Source organism: Ahaetulla prasina, chromosome 3 (genome assembly GCF_028640845.1).
Source record: "Ahaetulla prasina isolate Xishuangbanna chromosome 3, ASM2864084v1, whole genome shotgun sequence".
NCBI classification, from domain to species: Eukaryota; Metazoa; Chordata; class Lepidosauria; order Squamata; family Colubridae; genus Ahaetulla; species Ahaetulla prasina.
This window is the reverse complement of record NC_080541.1, coordinates 20,470,481-20,489,379: the sequence shown is the minus strand read 5'-3', so window position 1 is coordinate 20,489,379 and position 18,899 is coordinate 20,470,481.

Here is an 18,899-nt window from a genome sequence, read left to right as displayed (position 1 = left end):
GCTTAAAAATTGGCAAAATAGTGCACTGCCTCTTTAAGAAAAGAACATTAAGATAGTTATGAACTACTGAGATACTAGGGTATTAGGTTTGACTAGATTAGCCAACAAAACCAATTCTTATATTGCACTATTTTTCTGGTTTGAATGTGTATGTTAAAGGGCTAACAAGAAGCAACATTTTGCATTATCTGCTAGATAATTAAAAAAGTCAGAACCTGGATCCATTTGGCTTCTAGGTATATTTAGCACCATTTGAACATCATTGGCATTGACAAAATCACCATCAGTCAATTGCAAAAGGCAGCTTTACTTGGAACAGCTAACATCCTGCAAAGATACCTTTAGCATCAACAAACAACAATATTTGCCTATTCCAGGATCTTAGGAAGCACTCAATAAGTGGATAAAAATGCCAGATTCATTCTAAACCTTTGGCTGACTCTGCGATGAACATAATAATAATAAACATATGGCTGAATTGTGTGACAACCATAATAATAATATTGATGTACCACTTACAACAAAGTATAATAAAAATTATAAGCTTGGGCTCTTTGATGTATGATTTACCCTTTTGCTATTGAATTGCCTACACAGGGTGACCTGCATTCACTGTTTCTACTTTCATGACCCTGGGGAAGGAAGGAAGGAAGGAAGGGAGGGAGGAAGGGAGGGAGGGAGGGAGAGAGGGAGGGGTTGAAAATGTTGAAACACTGAAGGTCTCTTTTGGTTCCAGCAAGCATCCTTTCCTTCTTGTCCCTTATCTCTTGTCCCATGATCCGGGGGGGGGGGGGAGGAAGGAAGGAAGGAAGGAAGGAAGGAAAGAAAGAAAGAAAGAAAGAAAGAAAGAAAGAAGGAAATGTGGGAAGAAGGAAGGAAGGAAGGAAGGAAGGAAAGAAAGAAAAGAAAAAAAAGAAAAGAAAAGAAAAGAAAAGAAAAGAAAAGAAAAGAAAAGAAAAGAAAGAAAAAAGGAAGGAAGGAAGGAAATGAGGGAAGGAAGGATGGAAGGAAGGAAGAAAAAGAAAGAAAGAAAGAAAGAAAGAAAGAAAGAGAAGGAAGGAAGGAAGGAAGGAAGGAAGGAAGGAGGAAGGAAGGAAGGAAGGAAGGAAGGAAGGAAGGAAGGAAGGAAGGAAGGAAGGAAGGAAGGGGTTGAAAATGTTGAAACACTGAAGGTCCTTTTTGGTTCTAGGAAGCATCCTTTCCTTCTTGTCCCATACCTCTACCTTCCGCCAAGGCTCATCTTATTTTGTCTGTCTTGCACCTTAAGTGGCTTGAATCTGGAATGTGTCATTGCCAAGTCATTTGCACAATGCCATCTGTCCCCATGTTGTCATCTAAATACAGTCTTGCAAATACTGTGAACTCACATTTCATAAATGCTGCGGCATCAGAGATAAAGGCTAGGATTACAGAGAGGGAGAGACAGATGAGGTGACAAGAGAGCGGGCCCTCCTGGTTTCTTTTGAGGCAGAAAAGTTTTCAGCCCCCCCCCCTTTGCTAAATCTTTCTTTAAATATCTACCCTCCTTTTAGAAAGAGAAAACTAATGCTCACTAACCTCTGTCCTTTTGTGCATTTTTTTAAAATACTAAATTTGTACATTATTCAACTAATGGTTACTAAAGAGGAGAAATTGCGCCTCTTAATCCTTTCAATGCACCCATAATGTGTCAGCTGGGCTGTTTTTGGAATTGGGTTTAGCATCCTTTCAAAAGTGCACTTGGCTTTTGTCTTTAAAAAGCCTTATTGACAAGGAAGTAGCATAGAGCATATCTTTGCCCGTGACCTGTTACCTGGGCCCCATGGGAGACGGCTAAACCAGGGGTGAAATGTTCCCGGTTCAGACCAGATCGCCCGATCTGGTAGCGATGGTGGCGGGTGGTTAGAGAACCGGTAGCAAAAATCCCTGCACCCCCACCCCCCCATGCCCAGCTGAGCCACGCAATCATCAGAGTTTTTGTTTTTTTTAACTTTTAGAAGCATTTTTTCTTTGGCCAAAAAAATGCTTTTAAAAGTAAAAAAAAAGCCTCTGATGATCGCGCCGCTCAGCTGGGATCATCAGAGGCTTTTAAAAGCATTTTTTCTACAACCTCTTCAGCCGAATAAGTTGTAAAAAAGGCTTTTAAAAGGCTCTGATGATCCCACCTGAGTTGCCTGATTGTCAGAGCCTTTTAAAAACATTTTTTATGACCACTTTGGCCAAAGTGGTTGTAGAAAAAATGCTTTTAAAAGTAAAAAAAAAAAAGTTAGCCACGCCCACCCAGTCTCATTAACCCCCCAAGCCACGCCCACAGAACCGGTAGTAACAAATTTTACATTTCACCACTGGGCTAAACCTACTGTTGAAAGCATCTGCCTATGCCCATTCTGACCTTCCGCACTGCAAACTAAAGAGAGTAATGGTGTTTGATTCTAACTTTAGCAGGTGGTGCTTAAGGGAAGGGGAAATAGAGATAAGGAACCCCATCCATTGCCTTGTATTTGTATTGATTAGTTTGCCAAACATGTGCAAGGTAGCAGGCATAAATATAAACATGGATATGAAAAAAAGAAATGAATACAAATAAATGGGGACAGTAGGATAGGGATGGCAGGCATGCTGATGCACTTATGCACGCCCCCTTTACGGACCTCTTAGGAATGGGGTGAGGTCCATGGTAGACAGTTTAAGGTTGAAGCTGTGTGGGTTTGAGGATATAACAATGGAGTCGGGTAGAGCATTCCAGGAGTTTGACCTCTCTGTTGCTGAAGTCGTATTTTCTGCAATCGAGTTTGGAGCACTTTACTTTGAGTTTGTATTTATTGTTTGCCCGTATATTATTGAGGTTGAAGCTGAAGAAGTCTTTGACAGGTAAGACATTGTAGCAGATAATTTTGTGTACTGTGCTTAGATCATACCGCAGGCGGAGCAGTTCCAGATTATCCAAGCCCAAAATTTAAAGTCTAGGGAATTCTATTGTGAGTAGAGGAGTGGAGTAGTCTTCTTGTGAAGTATCTCTGGACCCGTTCAATTGTATTAATGTCCAATATACAGTGTGGATTCCAGGCAGACGGGCTGTATTTGAGAATTGGTCTGGCAAAGGTTTTGTATGCCATAGTTAGCAATATAATGTTACCGGAGAAGAAGCTTCGCAAAATTAGGTTAACACATAACCAGAGCAGCAAGAATTGTACTCGCACAAGCCTGGAAAATGTCCAGTATACCAACAGACTGTGCAATAATCCGGAAAATTTTTGAATGTGCAGAAATGGACAAACTTTCTTTAGAATTCAATAATAAGGAAGACTCAGAATACTATTTAACTTGGGAAAATTGGTATCCATGGATAGAAATTAAAAATAAGGAATGTATAGAATAAAATAAGATACAAAATGTGTTTAAATATGTTGTTTAAGTAGGAATATGTGGGAATAGATGTACAAAATTAAGAATTACGTACTGTCAGAATGATGTTGCATTGTATAATTATTATGGATGTATTTTTTTGTTATAGATGTATTTTAACTTGTATTTTAGGATTTTAAATGTTAATAAAGGTTTATTTAAAAAAAACGGGTTAACAACTCTTAATGCCTTTTTGGCAATGTTGTTACAGTGGACTCTTGACAAGCCTGGATTTGTCCTGTCTGGGAACTTGAAGGACGCCCTGTTTGTCAGTCTTATAACTTGAGAATTGGGAATGAGACATCATGAAAACAAACTCTATGCCAGTATACTTTCCACCTGCTCAAAAGTTGTGAATTCCACTTTGAGGTGACCATGGCTACTAGAGAGAGTAGCTCTGTGGAGACGTGTGTGTGTGTTTCAGAATCAATCCCTCCAGCCTCTGCATGAAAAAGATGTTCTTGTGAGGTTTTCCCCTTTATCTGTAACATGTATAGGAAGGTGTTGGTTCCTCTCTCAGTCCTGCAAATGGTGAATTTATATGCTGCGTTTAGTCTAAGCAAATACAGTGAGACCTCCCTTCGAACTGTGAAGAATACTGCAAAATCCCCCTTTCCTTCCGATCAGCTGGAGGCAGAGAATAGATGGGGGCGGGGCCAGTCAGAATTTTCACTACCGGTCTCCAAACTACTCAAAATTTCTCCAAAAATGGTCAGAACCTGCTGAAACCCACCTCTAAACTGCATAGTATTGGTAATGTCTCAATGAAGTTTGTAACTATCTAGGTAAAAGGTAAAGGTAAAGGTTCCCCTCTCACATATGTGCTAGTTGTTCCTGACTCTAGGGGGCGGTGCTCATCTCCGTTTCAAAGCCAAAGAAACAGCACTGTCCAAAGACATCTCCATGGTCATGTGACCGGCATGACTAAACGCCAAAGGCGCACGGAACGCTGTTTCCTTCCCATCAAAGGTGGTCCCTATTTTTCTATTTGCATTTTTTATGTGCTTTCAAACTGCTAGGTTAGCAGAAGCTGGAACAAGTAACAGGAGCTCACCCTGTTACGCGGCACTAGGAAGTCGAACTGCTGAACTGCTGACCTTTTGATCGACAAGCTCAGTGTCTTAGCCACCACATCCCATTCTATCTAGGTAGCTATTCTTAAATCCATCCTCCTTAGAATTAAGCAAGGGCTTTCTTTACACTTAGTTGGCAATCCCACATGGCTAATGGAAGCCACAATCTTTTTTCTTTTCTCCTTCACTCCACCCCATCCCCCACCCCCAGCTAGAATAGATAATCCCATATTGTATTCTTCTCCACCTCTCGTGATCTTTTTCAATTCTTTCAAAATAATTCACGTTTACTCCAGTGAATTTTTATCCTTCCTTCTTTATTCTCCTGTTTAATGTTTTTTCCTCCCTCTCTATTCCACACCGATTATAGCTAAATGCACCCTGTTCACCCTTTGGATTATGCATCAAAAAGCCAAGTATTGATGAAATAATGTATGTTTATGAAAAAATATTTCCAGTTTGGTAGTGCGCTTGGGAAGGTGCAGAAAGGCACAGGTTGGGGTGAGGTGGAGAAAATATGATGGCCACTACTGCCCAAAAGACAAATCAAAGTTTTGTGCTGCCAAGCCTGATTCCGATTGAAATGCGTAAGATGGCCAACAACCCCTAAACAATTGGGGTGTCTGAATCGCACAATGGCTGTGATTTTTTCCTCATCTGGCTGTTTTGAATTCAGAAAAACGGGGAGGAGCAATGGAGATCCTGCTTTTGTGCTCTCTTACAGTGGAACAGCCCAGATGTTGTTGGCTGACTCAAGGAAAAATACATGTGGGTTGTGGTTTCTCTTAAGTGCCTGCTAATATCTACCACACTGCATAGTCCAACATCCTTTCTGAACTAAGCTGACTGTTTGTAATGTAACACAGATGATTTCATCATTGGCTGAGCCCTTTCTTCTTGTTCTTCTTCTTGTTCTTCTTGTTCTTCTTGTTCTTCTTGTTCTTCTTGTTCTTCTTCTTCTTCTTCTTCTTCTTCTTCTTCTTCTTCTTCTTCTTCTTCTTCTTCTTCTTCTTCTTCTTCTTCTTCTCCTTCTCCTTCTCCTTCTCCTTCTCCTTCTCCTTCTCCTTCTTCTTTTTTGAGATGTGTGAAATCAAATCCTCTCTCTCTTCTACATATTCCCTCCCACCCCAATTCATTCATTCTGTTTATGTTTGACTATCTCAAGTGGTCTTTTGAGAGAACCCTGGGCATTGGGAGTCTGAGTAGAAAAGCTCTTGGTATTGGAAAAACACAATTTCATATCCTCCCAGCTGACTAGTCACTGGCTGAGTAGGGAACCCACATCAAGGCACAAGTTCGCCAACCATTTTTTGACTAATATGTCAGCTCCATATTTTACTTCAGGTTATGTTGGGTTCCTGATGGCATAATGATTGCCCAATGCTTCATTCAGAGGTATAGCGGAAGAAGTCAAGATGTTGACCTTGGCTGCATGAACCAAGACTCACCCTCACCCTTTATGCCACAATAAATACCATTTTATAATGTCTTTGCAAGACTACACTTGGAATATTGCATCCAGTCTTGGTTGCCACAATATAAAAAAAGATGTGGACACTCTAGAAAGAGTGCAGAGAAGAGCAACAAAGATGATTAGGGGACTGGAGGCTAAAACATATTATGAACAGTTGTGGGAATTGGGTATGTCTAATTTCAGGAAAAGAAAGACTAGGAGTTACTGTATATGATAGCAGTGTTCCAATATCTCAGGGGCTGCCACAGAGAAGAGGGGGCCAGCCTATTCTTTACAGCACCTGAAGGCAGGACAAGAAGCAATGGATGGAAACTAATCAAGGAGAGCCCCAACCTAGAACTAAGGAGATATTTCTTGAGAGTTAGAACAATTAATGGAGCTACTTGCCTCTAGAAGTTGTGGGTGTTCCAACACTGGTGATTATTAGAATAGAATAGAATAGAATAGAATTTTATTGGCCAAGTGTGATTGGACACACAAGGAATTTGTCTTGGTGCATATGCTCTCAGTGTACATAAAAGAAAAGATACGTTCATCAAGGTACAACATATTACAAAGAAATTGGAGAACGATTTGTCTGAAATGGTATAATATTTCTTGTTTGAGCAGGGACTTGGACTAGAAGACCTCCAAAGTCCCTTCCAACTCTGTTAGTCCTCTTTTAAGACACGTGTAAAAAGGAATCAGGGCTTTGATCACATAGCCATGGCCACCATCTTGACTTTTCTTATTTTTTTAAATTAATTTATTTGTTTGTTTGTTTGTTTGTTTGTTTGTTTGTTTGTTTGTTTGTTTGTTTGTTTGTTTGTTTGTTTGTTTGTTTGTTTGTTTGTTTGTTTGTTTGTTTGTTTGTTTGTTTGTTTGTTTGTTTGTTTGTTTGTTTGTTTGTTTGTTTGTTTGTTTGTTTGTGCGCTTATGCACACCCCTTAAAGACCTCTTAGGAATGGGGTGAGGTCCATGGTAGACAGTTTAAGGTTAAAGTTTTGGGGATTTGAGGATGTAACAACAAAGTCAGGTAGTGCCTTCCAGGCATTGACCACTCTGTTGCTGAAGTCGTATTTTCTGCAATCGAGTTTGGAGCGGTTTACTTTGAGTTTGTATCTATTGTTTGCCTGTGTATTATTGCGGTTGAAGCTGAAGCGGGATGCCTTATGCACAGTCACTCACGCTCTGGTTACGTCTCGGTTGGATTACTGCAATGCTCTCTACATGGGGCTGCCTCTTGAGGTGCACCCGGAGGCTGCAGTTAGTCCAGAATGCAGCTGCGCGAGTAGTAATGGGAGCCGCGCGTGGCTCCCACGTAACACCACTGCTCCGTAGTCTGCATAAATAAATAAATAAATAAATAAATAAATAAATAAATAAATAAATAAATAAATAAATAAATAAATAAATAAATAAATAAATAAATAAATAAATAAATAAATAAATAAATAAATAAATAAATAAATAAATAAATAAATAAATAAATAAATAAATAAATAAATAAATAAATAAATAAATAAATAAATAAATAAATAAATAAATAAATAAATAAATAAATAAATAAATAAATAAATAAATAAATAAATAAATAAATAAATAAATAAATAAATAAATAAATAAATAAATAAATAAATAAATAAATAAATAAATAAATAAATAAATAAATAAATAAATAAATAAATAAATAAATAAATAAATAAATAAATAAATAAATAAATAAATAAATAAATAAATAAATAAATAAATAAATAAATAAATAAATAAATAAATAAATAAATAAATAAATAAATAAATAAATAAATAAATAAATAAATAAATAAATAAATAAATAAATAAATAAATAAATAAATAAATAAATAAATAAATAAATAAATAAATAAATAAATAAATAAATAAATAAATAAATAAATAAATAAATAAATAAATAAATAAATAAATAAATAAATAAATAAATAAATAAATAAATAAATAAATAAATAAATAAATAAATAAATAAATAAATAAATAAATAAATAAATAAATAAATAAATAAATAAATAAATAAATAAATAAATAAATAAATAAATAAATAAATAAATAAATAAATAAATAAATAAATAAATAAATAAATAAATAAATAAATAAATAAATAAATAAATAAATAAATAAATAAATAAATAAATAAATAAATAAATAAATAAATAAATAAATAAATAAATAAATAAATAAATAAATAAATAAATAAATAAATAAATAAATAAATAAATAAATAAATAAATAAATAAATAAATAAATAAATAAATAAATAAATAAATAAATAAATAAATAAATAAATAAATAAATAAATAAATAAATAAATAAATAAATAAATAAATAAATAAATAAATAAATAAATAAATAAATAAATAAATAAATAAATAAATAAATAAATAAATAAATAAATAAATAAATAAATAAATAAATAAATAAATAAATAAATAAATAAATAAATAAATAAATAAATAAATAAATAAATAAATAAATAAATAAATAAATAAATAAATAAATAAATAAATAAATAAATAAATAAATAAATAAATAAATAAATAAATAAATAAATAAATAAATAAATAAATAAATAAATAAATAAATAAATAAATAAATAAATAAATAAATAAATAAATAAATAAATAAATAAATAAATAAATAAATAAATAAATAAATAAATAAATAAATAAATAAATAAATAAATAAATAAATAAATAAATAAATAAATAAATAAATAAATAAATAAATAAATAAATAAATAAATAAATAAATAAATAAATAAATAAATAAATAAATAAATAAATAAATAAATAAATAAATAAATAAATAAATAAATAAATAAATAAATAAATAAATAAATAAATAAATAAATAAATAAATAAATAAATAAATAAATAAATAAATAAATAAATAAATAAATAAATAAATAAATAAATAAATAAATAAATAAATAAATAAATAAATAAATAAATAAATAAATAAATAAATAAATAAATAAATAAATAAATAAATAAATAAATAAATAAATAAATAAATAAATAAATAAGTAGTCATTGACAGGTAGGACATTGTAGCAGATGATTTTGTGTATGAAGCTTAGGTTAGACCATAGGCAGAATAGTTCTAGGTTGTCCAGGTCCAAAATTTCAAGCCTAGTGGCATAAGGTATTCTATTGTGAGCAGAGGAATGGCGTACTCTTCTTATGAAATATCTCTGGACCAGTGGTGGGTTCGAGCAAACTGGTAGCAGCAGCGGCGGGAGGCTCCGCTCACCCGCCTGGATGCACAAGCATGCACACAAACCCACGAGCAAACCGGTAGAAACAGGATTTGTAACCCAGTACTGTTCTGGACTCGCTCAATTGTATTAATGTCCGTTATACAGTGTGGATTCAAGGCAGATGAAATTGAAATTGAAATTATCCACTACTCTCGGACCAGTCGATTCTTGATCCTCCCTGAAGACAAAGATTGTTCCTGATCCATAGACAGTTTAAGCCCTGGTTACAATGAATGAACAAAGTCTCCTTGAATATCATCCGACCCAAGCAATTTGTTTTAGTACAAGAGCCAATTTGTATTCATGGCAAAACTGACCTCTAGACACTTCTGAGGGTGGTTTCACTTGCAGGATGGTGGAGCAGGCAGAAAGAAAGTTTTGATGATGTTGATATTGTTAGCACTACTAACCTGTTGGGAGGCAGATGTCCCAGGGGAATTTCCAAGACTTTTCGATTCATGGAAATACCCTCAGCTGGAGTAGAGAAATCTGCAATGAGGTCAAAGCAACCTGGCAAAAGTTCTCCATTTGGGTGATTCCTTGGCAAACAGGTCTATGTAGAAAAGGTTCCCCTGCATAAACAGAGATACTTTCCCTCTAGGTCATATGCATGAGTCATACCTTCCTAACAGCACTGCTTTTTAAATGCAGAGGAATTACGGAAGACTTTGGATAGAAGACTAGCATCAGCACACATCATTGAAAAGATGCCGGATCAATTATATTGTCAGTGATGCGCAGCTGCCAGAGAACAAGTTGACACCAACCAAACTCCTCTCCCCCTCTCCCCTCCCCCTCCCCAACAAATGTCAATAGCCAAGAGAAAATAAAACAAAAGCTAAAGTTTCCTTCAATGTTAATTTGATTTTCGCATATGCAAAAGCCCATGCAGTTTTCTTGACAGAAGTGGTTTGCATCTGACATTTTCCAGGATGGGGTTTTTTTGGGGGTGGGGTGGGGAGGGGTCATCTTCCAAGTCTATTCAAAAGGATTAAGATTGTCACTAAGTGTTGGACCATCTCTGAGGCCCTTCGATCTTCTGATTGACAAATAAAAAAATGAATGAATGAATGAATGAACGATTGATTGATTATGAATACAGGAAATGTATACGAATAAAAGGGGACATTAGGACAGGGATGGTAGGCACCTTGGTATGTTTATGCACGCCCCTTACAGACCTCTTAGGAATGGGGTGAGGTCAACAGTAGACAGTCTAAGGTTAAAGTTATGGGGGTTTGGGGAAGAAACCACAGAGTCAGTCCAGTCATTGACCACTCTGTTGCTGAAGTCGTATTTTCTGCAATCGAGTTTGGAGTGGTTTACCTTGAGTTTGTATCTATTGTGGGTTTATGTATTGTTGCGGTTGAAGCTGAAGTAGTCATTGACAGGTAGGACATTGCAGCGGATAATTTTGTGTACTACATTAGGTCAGACCGAAGGTGGCGAAGTTCTAAGTTCTTCTCTTGCTTCTTTGGTTGCTTCATAATCTTGATTCATCGCTTTTAGCTATGAATTTGTGTCCCTATGTGCTATTTGCTCTTCAAGTAGAACAGCAGAGGTATACTTGAGTGCATGCAGATAATGACTACTTCAGCTTCAATTACAACAATACACAAGCACACAATAGATTCAAACTTAAAGTGAACCGCTTCAGTCTCGATTGTAGAAAATATGACTTCAGTAACAGAGTTGTTAATGCCTGGAATGCACTACCAGACTCCGTGGTCTCATCCCAAAATCCCCAAAACTTTAACCTAAGACTGTTTACTGTTGACCTCACCCCATTTCTAAGAGGTCTGTAAGGGGTGTGCATAAGAGCACCAGCGTGCCGACCGTTCCTGTGCTAATGTTCCCTTTAGTTGTATTGATTTTATGTTTTCAATTTATGCTTATATATATTATTTAATAGGTATTTGACAAAATAAATAAATAATAAAATGTGTTGGATGTCTCTGATTCAGTAGTTTTGAAATTATTGGTTTACAGGCTAGAAAGAAAAGGCATTTAACTTGTTTGCTGAAAAGATGATAAGTCAAGTGAAGTCAAGTGAAGTCAGGGCAAGGCAAGGCAAGGCAAGGCAAGGCAAGGCAAGGCAAAGCAAGGCAAGGCAAAGCAAGGCAAGGCAAGGCAAAGCAAGACAAAGCAGGGCAGGGCAGGGCAACCTTCATACATACACACACAAACACCCACCCACACATAAGAACACACCTATACATATATATGTGTATGCATGTTATATAAACATACATATCTGCACACACACACACGCATATATTGATATTAATCACAGTCCACTTTGAATACATAGCGGAAAAAAGAGTCTCGCGAATTAACAAAGTTGATACTATATGGTACAAAGCTATTACAAAATCTAGTTGTTCTGCTATCGATACCGTGAAGCCTCTTCTCGGAAGGAAACAAAGAAAACCGGTCATGGAGAGGATGTGTAGCATCCCTGACAATACTACAGACCCTGGTCAAGCGGCACTTAGATGCCATGTTCTGGATAGAAAGAAGTGAACTTCCAATAATCTTTTCTGCTGTCCTTACCACTTTCTGCAGTGTCTTCCACCGCATCAATGCATTTTTTAAAATTAGATTTATATTCCTCCTTTAAACAGGAACTCAAGGCAGAATGCACATTGCTCCCACCTCCTATTTTTTCGATGACATGATGAGTCAGAGAATGGCTAAATTCAGCCAGAGAACTTCTGTGCTCCACAATCCCAGCCCTAAATCCTCACCACTGCACCTCATATCTCCCTGTTTTTTCATACTACATGTAAACTAATCAAACAGGCCAGGTTCACCTAAAACATGATGCCGTTTTAAAAAAGGTTTAACTGCAACCTAGCTTCGCCTGTTGTGCAAATGAAGTGATTCATTGTGACAGCTGTCAAGTTTAGAACTACCTCTCAGGTTATAGATTCCAATTTTCAGAATAAATGATTTAAAATGGGGTTAAATGAAGTTGTAAACTAACTTTCTAAACAGAGCAATCCTATATGTGTTTATTCAGAGGCCATTTCACTACTTACGTGAGGTTTACTTCCACGTCAAGAGTTAGGGAGGACTGTCATCTAAAATAAACCAAACTTTATTCTGTGATTTAGGCAAACGATTTCTGGGGGCTGAAGACAGAAACTGACAAACTTTCAAACCTTTTTTCGCTTTACTGTTATGATCTCCTGTATAGAAGAGTAAATTAAATGTTGAACTTGAATATTTGGGCTGGAGGGGGAGAGAGATTCAAATTTCAACTCATATTATGTATATAGATGACTCTGATTCATTTTTGTTTCTTTCAGCCTTAAATGTACCATGGGGTTGCCAGGAAGATAAAATAAAAATTGTACCATAGGACACAATGGGAGCTCCTTGAAGGAAAATGGGGCACCATTAATCTGAGGTGATCAGATCTGGGCTGCAAAAACATAGCTGGCCATTAGGTGGCAGCAGAGGGTTAATGTTTCCTATACATTAATTTAGGACCACTTAACAACTACTCGATTTAGAACCACTTAACAACCAGAATAGGGATGCGGTGGCTCAGTGGCTAAGATGCTGAGCTTGTCAATTGAAAGGTCGGCAGTTCAGCGGTTCGAATCCCTAGTGCCGCGTAACAGGGCAAGCTCCTGTTACTTGTCCCAGCTTCTGCTAACCTAGCAATTCGAAAGCACATAAAAAATGCAAATAGAAAAATAGGGACCACCTTTGGTGGGAAGGTAACAGAGTTCCGTTCTTCTTTGGTGTTTAGTCATGCCGGCCACACGACCATGGAGACGTCTTTGGACAGCGCTGGCTCTTCGGCTTTGAAATGGAGATGAGCACCGCCCCCTAGAGACTAGCAAATATGTGCGAGGGAACTTTTACCTTTACCTTTAACAACCAGACATTGGATTAACAGAGTTAGAAGGGACCTTGTATGTCATCTAGTCCAACCCCCTGCCCAAGCAGGAGATCCAGTGGTGAAATCCAAATTTTTTTTTTTTATTGAAAGAGTTTTAAAAAAAAAAGAAAAGAAAAGAAAAGAAAAGAAAAGAAAAGAAAAGAAAAGAAAAGAAAAGAAAAGAAAAGAAAAGAAAAGAAAAGAAAAGAAAAGAAAAGAAAAGAAAAGAAAAGAAAAGAAAAGAAAAGAAAAGAAAAGAAAAGAAAAGAAAAGAAAAGAAAAGAAAAGAAAAGAAAAGAAAAGAAAAGAAAAGAAAAGAAAAGAAAAGAAAAGAAAAGAAAAGAAAAGAAAAGAAAAGAAAAGAAAAGAAAAGAAAAGAAAAGAAAAGAAAAGAAAAGAAAAGAAAAGAAAAGAAAAGAAAAGAAAAGAAAAGAAAAGAAAAGAAAAGAAAAGAAAAGAAAAGAAAAGAAAAGAAAAGAAAAGAAAAGAAAAGAAAGAAATGAAGTTGTAAACTAACTTTCTAAACAGAGCAATCCTATATGTGTTTATTCAGAGGCCATTTCACTACTTACGTGAGGTTTACTTCCACATCAAGAGTTAGGGAGGACTGTCATCTAAAATAAACCAAACTTTATTCTGTGATTTAGGCAAACGATTTCTGGGGGCTGAAGACAGAAACTGACAAACTTTCAAACCTTTTTTCGCTTTACTGTTATGATCTCCTATATAGAAGAGTAAATTAAATGTTGAACTTGAATATTTGGGCTGGAGGGGGAGAGAGATTCAAATTTCAACTCATATTATGTATATAGATGACTCTGATTCATTTTTGTTTCTTTCAGCCTTAAATGTACCATGGGGTTGCCAGGAAGATAAAATAAAAATTGTACCATAGGACACAATGGGAGCTCCTTGAAGGAAAATGGGGCACCATTAATCTGAGGTGATCAGATCTGGGCTGCAAAAACATAGCTGGCCATTAGGTGGCAGCAGAGGGTTAATGTTTTCTATACATTAATTTAGGACCACTTAACAACTACTCAATTTAGAACCACTTAACAACTACTCAATTTAGAACCACTTAACAACTACTCAATTTAGAACCACTTAACAACTACTCAATTTAGAACCACTTAACAACTACTCAATTTAGAACCACTTAACAACTACTCAATTTAGAACCACTTAACAACTACTCAATTTAGAACCACTTAACAACTACTCAATTTAGAACCACTTAACAACTACTCAATTTAGAACCACTTAACAACTACTCAATTTAGAACCACTTAACAACTACTCAATTTAGAACCACTTAACAACTACTCAATTTAGAACCACTTAACAACTACTCAATTTAGAACCACTTAACAACTACTCAATTTAGAACCACTTAACAACTACTCAATTTAGAACCACTTAACAACTACTCAATTTAGAACCACTTAACAACTACTCAATTTAGAACCACTTAACAACTACTCAATTTAGAACCACTTAACAACTACTCAATTTAGAACCACTTAACAACTACTCAATTTAGAACCACTTAACAACTACTCAATTTAGAACCACTTAACAACTACTCAATTTAGAACCACTTAACAACTACTCAATTTAGAACCACTTAACAACTACTCAATTTAGAACCACTTAACAACCAGACATTGGATTAACAGAGTTAGAAGGGACCTTGTATGTCATCTAGTCCAACCCCCTGCCCAAGCAGGAGATCCAGTGGTGAAATCCAAATTTTTAACTACCAGTTTTTTGGGCATGGCTTGGTGGGCGTGGTATGGCTTGGTGGGTGTGGCAAGGGAAGGATACTGCAAAATCCCCATTCCCACCCCACTCTGGGGGCAACCAGAGGTGGTATGTGCCAGTTCTCCAAACTACTCAAAATTTCCACTACCAGTTCTCCAGAACCTGTCAGAACCTGCTGGATTTCACCCCTGAGGAGATTCTATATCATTTCTGACAGATGGCAGTTCAGTCTCTTTTTGAAAGCCTCCAGCTTTCCACTTACAATGGATCTCCCCAAAGCTACTTACAACTTGGTTCCGAAGTTATGATGTCTGCTGTCCCCCTCGATCACGTGACCATGATTTGTGTTTTTTCTGGAAACCAGCTTTTCTAGAAAAAAAAAAAGTCCCATAACAAACAATGGGTTTGCTTAACAGCAGTGAAGTTCACTTTATGACTGCCACGTTCACTTTATGATAGTTGTGTTTGCTTTAGGAGTTGCCACAAAAAAAGATCGTAATATTGGGCCTGGTCACGTGATGACCCATTTTACAGTTGTCGCAACTTACAACCATAATTGCCAGGCTCAGTTACAGTTATAAGACGAGGACTACCTATATCTCTTTTCTGCCAGCTAGTGGCTGTCAGGAATTTTGCACTCAGCTGAAATAATTGATTATTTATGTTATGTATCTTTAAATGTTTTGGCGGGAAACAAGCACGTTGCTGATTGGTTGAAGCCGCCGGTTAAACAGTATATAAGGAGAGGTTTTTCCCCAGCCAGGTTGCTGGGTTCACCCTATATTAAAGAGCTGTTGTCACTACCCTGGTCTCTAGCCTCGTTACTTCCCGAACTTAACACTGGCGACGAAGGTGGGATCTCAAGGCAAGGCAAGGCAAGGCAAGGCAAGGCAAGGCAAGGCAAGGCAAGGCAAGGCAAGGCAAGGCAAGGCAAGGCAAGGCAAGGCAAGGCAAGGCAAGGCAAGGCAAGGCAAGGCAAGGCAAGGCAAGGCAAGGCAAGGCAAGGCAAGGCAAGGCAAGGCAAGGCAAGGCAAGGCAAGGCAAGGCAAGGCAAGGCAAGGCAAGGCATGGCAAGGCAAGGCAAGGCAAGGCAAGGCAAGGCAAGGCAAGGCAAGGCAAGGCAAGGCAAGGCAAGGCAAGGCAAGGCAAGGCAAGGCAAGGCAAGGCAAGGCAAGGCAAGGCAAGGCAAGGCAAGGCAAGGCAAGGCAAGGCAAGGCAAGGCAAGGCAAGGCAAGGCAAGGCAAGGCAAGGCAAGGCAAGGCAAGGCAAGGCAAGGCAAGGCAAGGCAAGGCAAGGCAAGGCAAGGCAAGGCAAGGCAAGGCAAGGCAAGGCAAGGCAAGGCAAGGCAAGGCAAGGCAAGGCAAGGCAAGGCAAGGCAAGGCAAGGCAAGGCAAGGCGAGGCAAGGCAAGGCAAGGCAAGGCAAGGCAAGGCAAGGCAAGGCAAGGCAAGGCAAGGCAAGGCAAGGCAAGGCAAGGCAAGGCAAGGCAAGGCAAGGCAAGGCAAGGCAAGGCAAGGCAAGGCAAGGCAAGGCAAGGCAAGGCAAGGCAAGGCAAGGCAAGGCAAGGCAAGGCAAGGCAAGGCAAGGCAAGGCAAGGCAAGGCAAGGCAAGGCAAGGCAAGGCAAGGCAAGGCAAGGCAAGGCAAGGCAAGGCAAGGCAAGGCAAGGCAAGGCAAGGCAAGGCAAGGCAAGGCAAGGCAAGGCAAGGCAAGGCAAGGCAAGGCAAGGCAAGGCAAGGCAAGGCAAGGCAAGGCAAGGCAAGGCAAGGCAAGGCAAGGCAAGGCAAGGCAAGGCAAGGCAAGTCAAGGCAAGGCAAGGCAAGGCAAGGCAAGGCAAGGCAAGGCAAGGCAAGGCAAGGCAAGGCAAGGCAAGGCAAGGCAAGGCAAGGCAAGGCAAGGCAAGGCAAGGCAAGGCAAGGCAAGGCAAGGCAAGGCAAGGCAAGGCAAGGCAAGGCAAGGCAAGGCAAGGCAATGCAAGGCAAGGCAAGGCAAGGCAAGGCAAGGCAAGGCAAGGCAAGGCAAGGCAAGGCAAGGCAAGGCAAGGCAAGGCAAGGCAAGGCAAGGCAAGGCAAGGCAAGGCAAGGCAAGGCAAGGCAAGGCAAGGCAAGGCAAGGCAAGGCAAGGCAAGGCAAGGCAAGGCAAGGCAAGGCAAGGCAAGGCAAGGCAAGGCAAGGCAAGGCAGGGCAAGGCAAGGCAAGGCAAGGCAAGGCAAGGCAAGGCAAGGCAAGGCAAGGCAAGGCAAGGCAAGGCAAGGCAAGGCAAGGCAAGGCAAGGCAAGGCAAGGCAAGGCAAGGCAAGGCAAGGCAAGGCAAGGCAAGGCAAGGCAAGGCAAGGCAAGGCAAGGCAAGGCAAGGCAAGGCAAGGCAAGGCAAGGCAAGGCAAGGCAAGGCAAGGCAAGGCAAGGCAAGGCAAGGCAAGGCAAGGCAAGGCAAGGCAAGGCAAGGCAAGGCAAGGCAAGGCAAGGCAAGGCAAGGCAAGGCAAGGCAAGGCAAGGCAAGGCAAGGCAAGGCAAGGCAAGGCAAGGCAAGGCAAGGCAAGGCAAGGCAAGGCAAGGCAAGGCAAGGCAAGGCAAGGCAAGGCAAGGCAAGCCAAGGCAAGGCAAGGCAAGGCAAGGCAAGGCAAGGCAAGGCAAGGCAAGGCAAGGCAAGGCAAGGCAAGGCAAGGCAAGGCAAGGCAAGGCAAGGCAAGGCAAGGCAAGGCAAGGCAAGGCAAGGCAAGGCAAGGCAAGGCAAGGCAAGGCAAGGCAAGGCAAGGCAAGGCAAGGCAAGGCAAGGCAAGGCAAGGCAAGGCAAGGCAAGGCAAGGCAAGGCAAGGCAAGGCAAGGCAAGGCAAGGCAAGGCAAGGCAAGGCAAGGCAAGGCAAGGCAAGGCAAGGCAAGGCAAGGCAAGGCAAGGCAAGACAAGGCAAGGCAAGGCAAGACAAGGCAAAGCAAGGCAAGGCAAGGCAAGGCAAGGCAAGGCAAGGCAAGGCAAGGCAAGGCAAGGCAAGGCAAGGCAAGCACAAAATCAACCCGGTGCACCAAGAAGAGATCCAGACCGAATCAGGCGGTGAGGATGAGGAAGGGTTTGTCGAACCGAAGCGTGGCAAAGAAGACCGGGAGGAATCACGGAAGTTGCGGAGGTCAACACCAGCGTCAACAATGCAAGTTCAAGGGCGCTACATGTCGGCGGTGCGAGAAGAAGGGCACCTGGCTCAAGTCTGTCGAGCACCCCAACCTTCCGCCGAAAATTCAAACCAACCAATCAGAGCGCTGGATCGGCAAGGCGACCCGTGATTGGCTCAAACAAAAAGGCGCGAACTTGAATCAAGCGACCGTGATCATAGGCGCGCGCAACCAAGGTGGAGAAGAAAATCTTCACCAAACCCAAAATAGAAGGAGTGCCGTGCCGACTAGAAGTGGACACCGGGTCAGCGATCACCATCATGTCCTGGGACACTTTGCAGCTTTGCCATCAGTCAAGCGCCACCTGCAAACACAACGGCTACGAGTCCACGACTACCAAGGGAATCGCATCCCTGTTCGAGGACCACCTCCGTCCGAGTCGAGTACGGACCACACAAGAAGACCCTGCCCATCACGATCGTCGAAGGGACCCTGCCAAGTTTGTTGGGACTAGACTGGTTCCGTGCATTGGGCATGGGAGTGACTGGCATCTACAGAAGTGACTGTAACCTAAAGATGCACTCATGAGTGAATTCGAAGATGTCTTCAAGGACTGCCTGGGCAAGTACAAGGGGACCCCTATTTCCTTCAACTTAGACCCCCAGGTAGCCCCCATTAGGTTAAAGGCAAGGAGGGTCCCTTTTGCCCTTAAACCCAAGATTGACAGGGAGATAGACAAGCTCATAAATCAGGGATACTGGTGCCAGTCGATCATGCCAAAGTGGGAGACGCCAATCGTCACCCAGTGAAACCAGATGGGTCAGTTAGAATCTGCGCTGACTACAAGGCAACGTTAAACAAAGCCTTGCAAAAAGCGCTACCCAGTTCCCGTGGTGCAACACTTGCTGCACTCGTTGGGGCAAGGGCAAGTTTTGCAAATT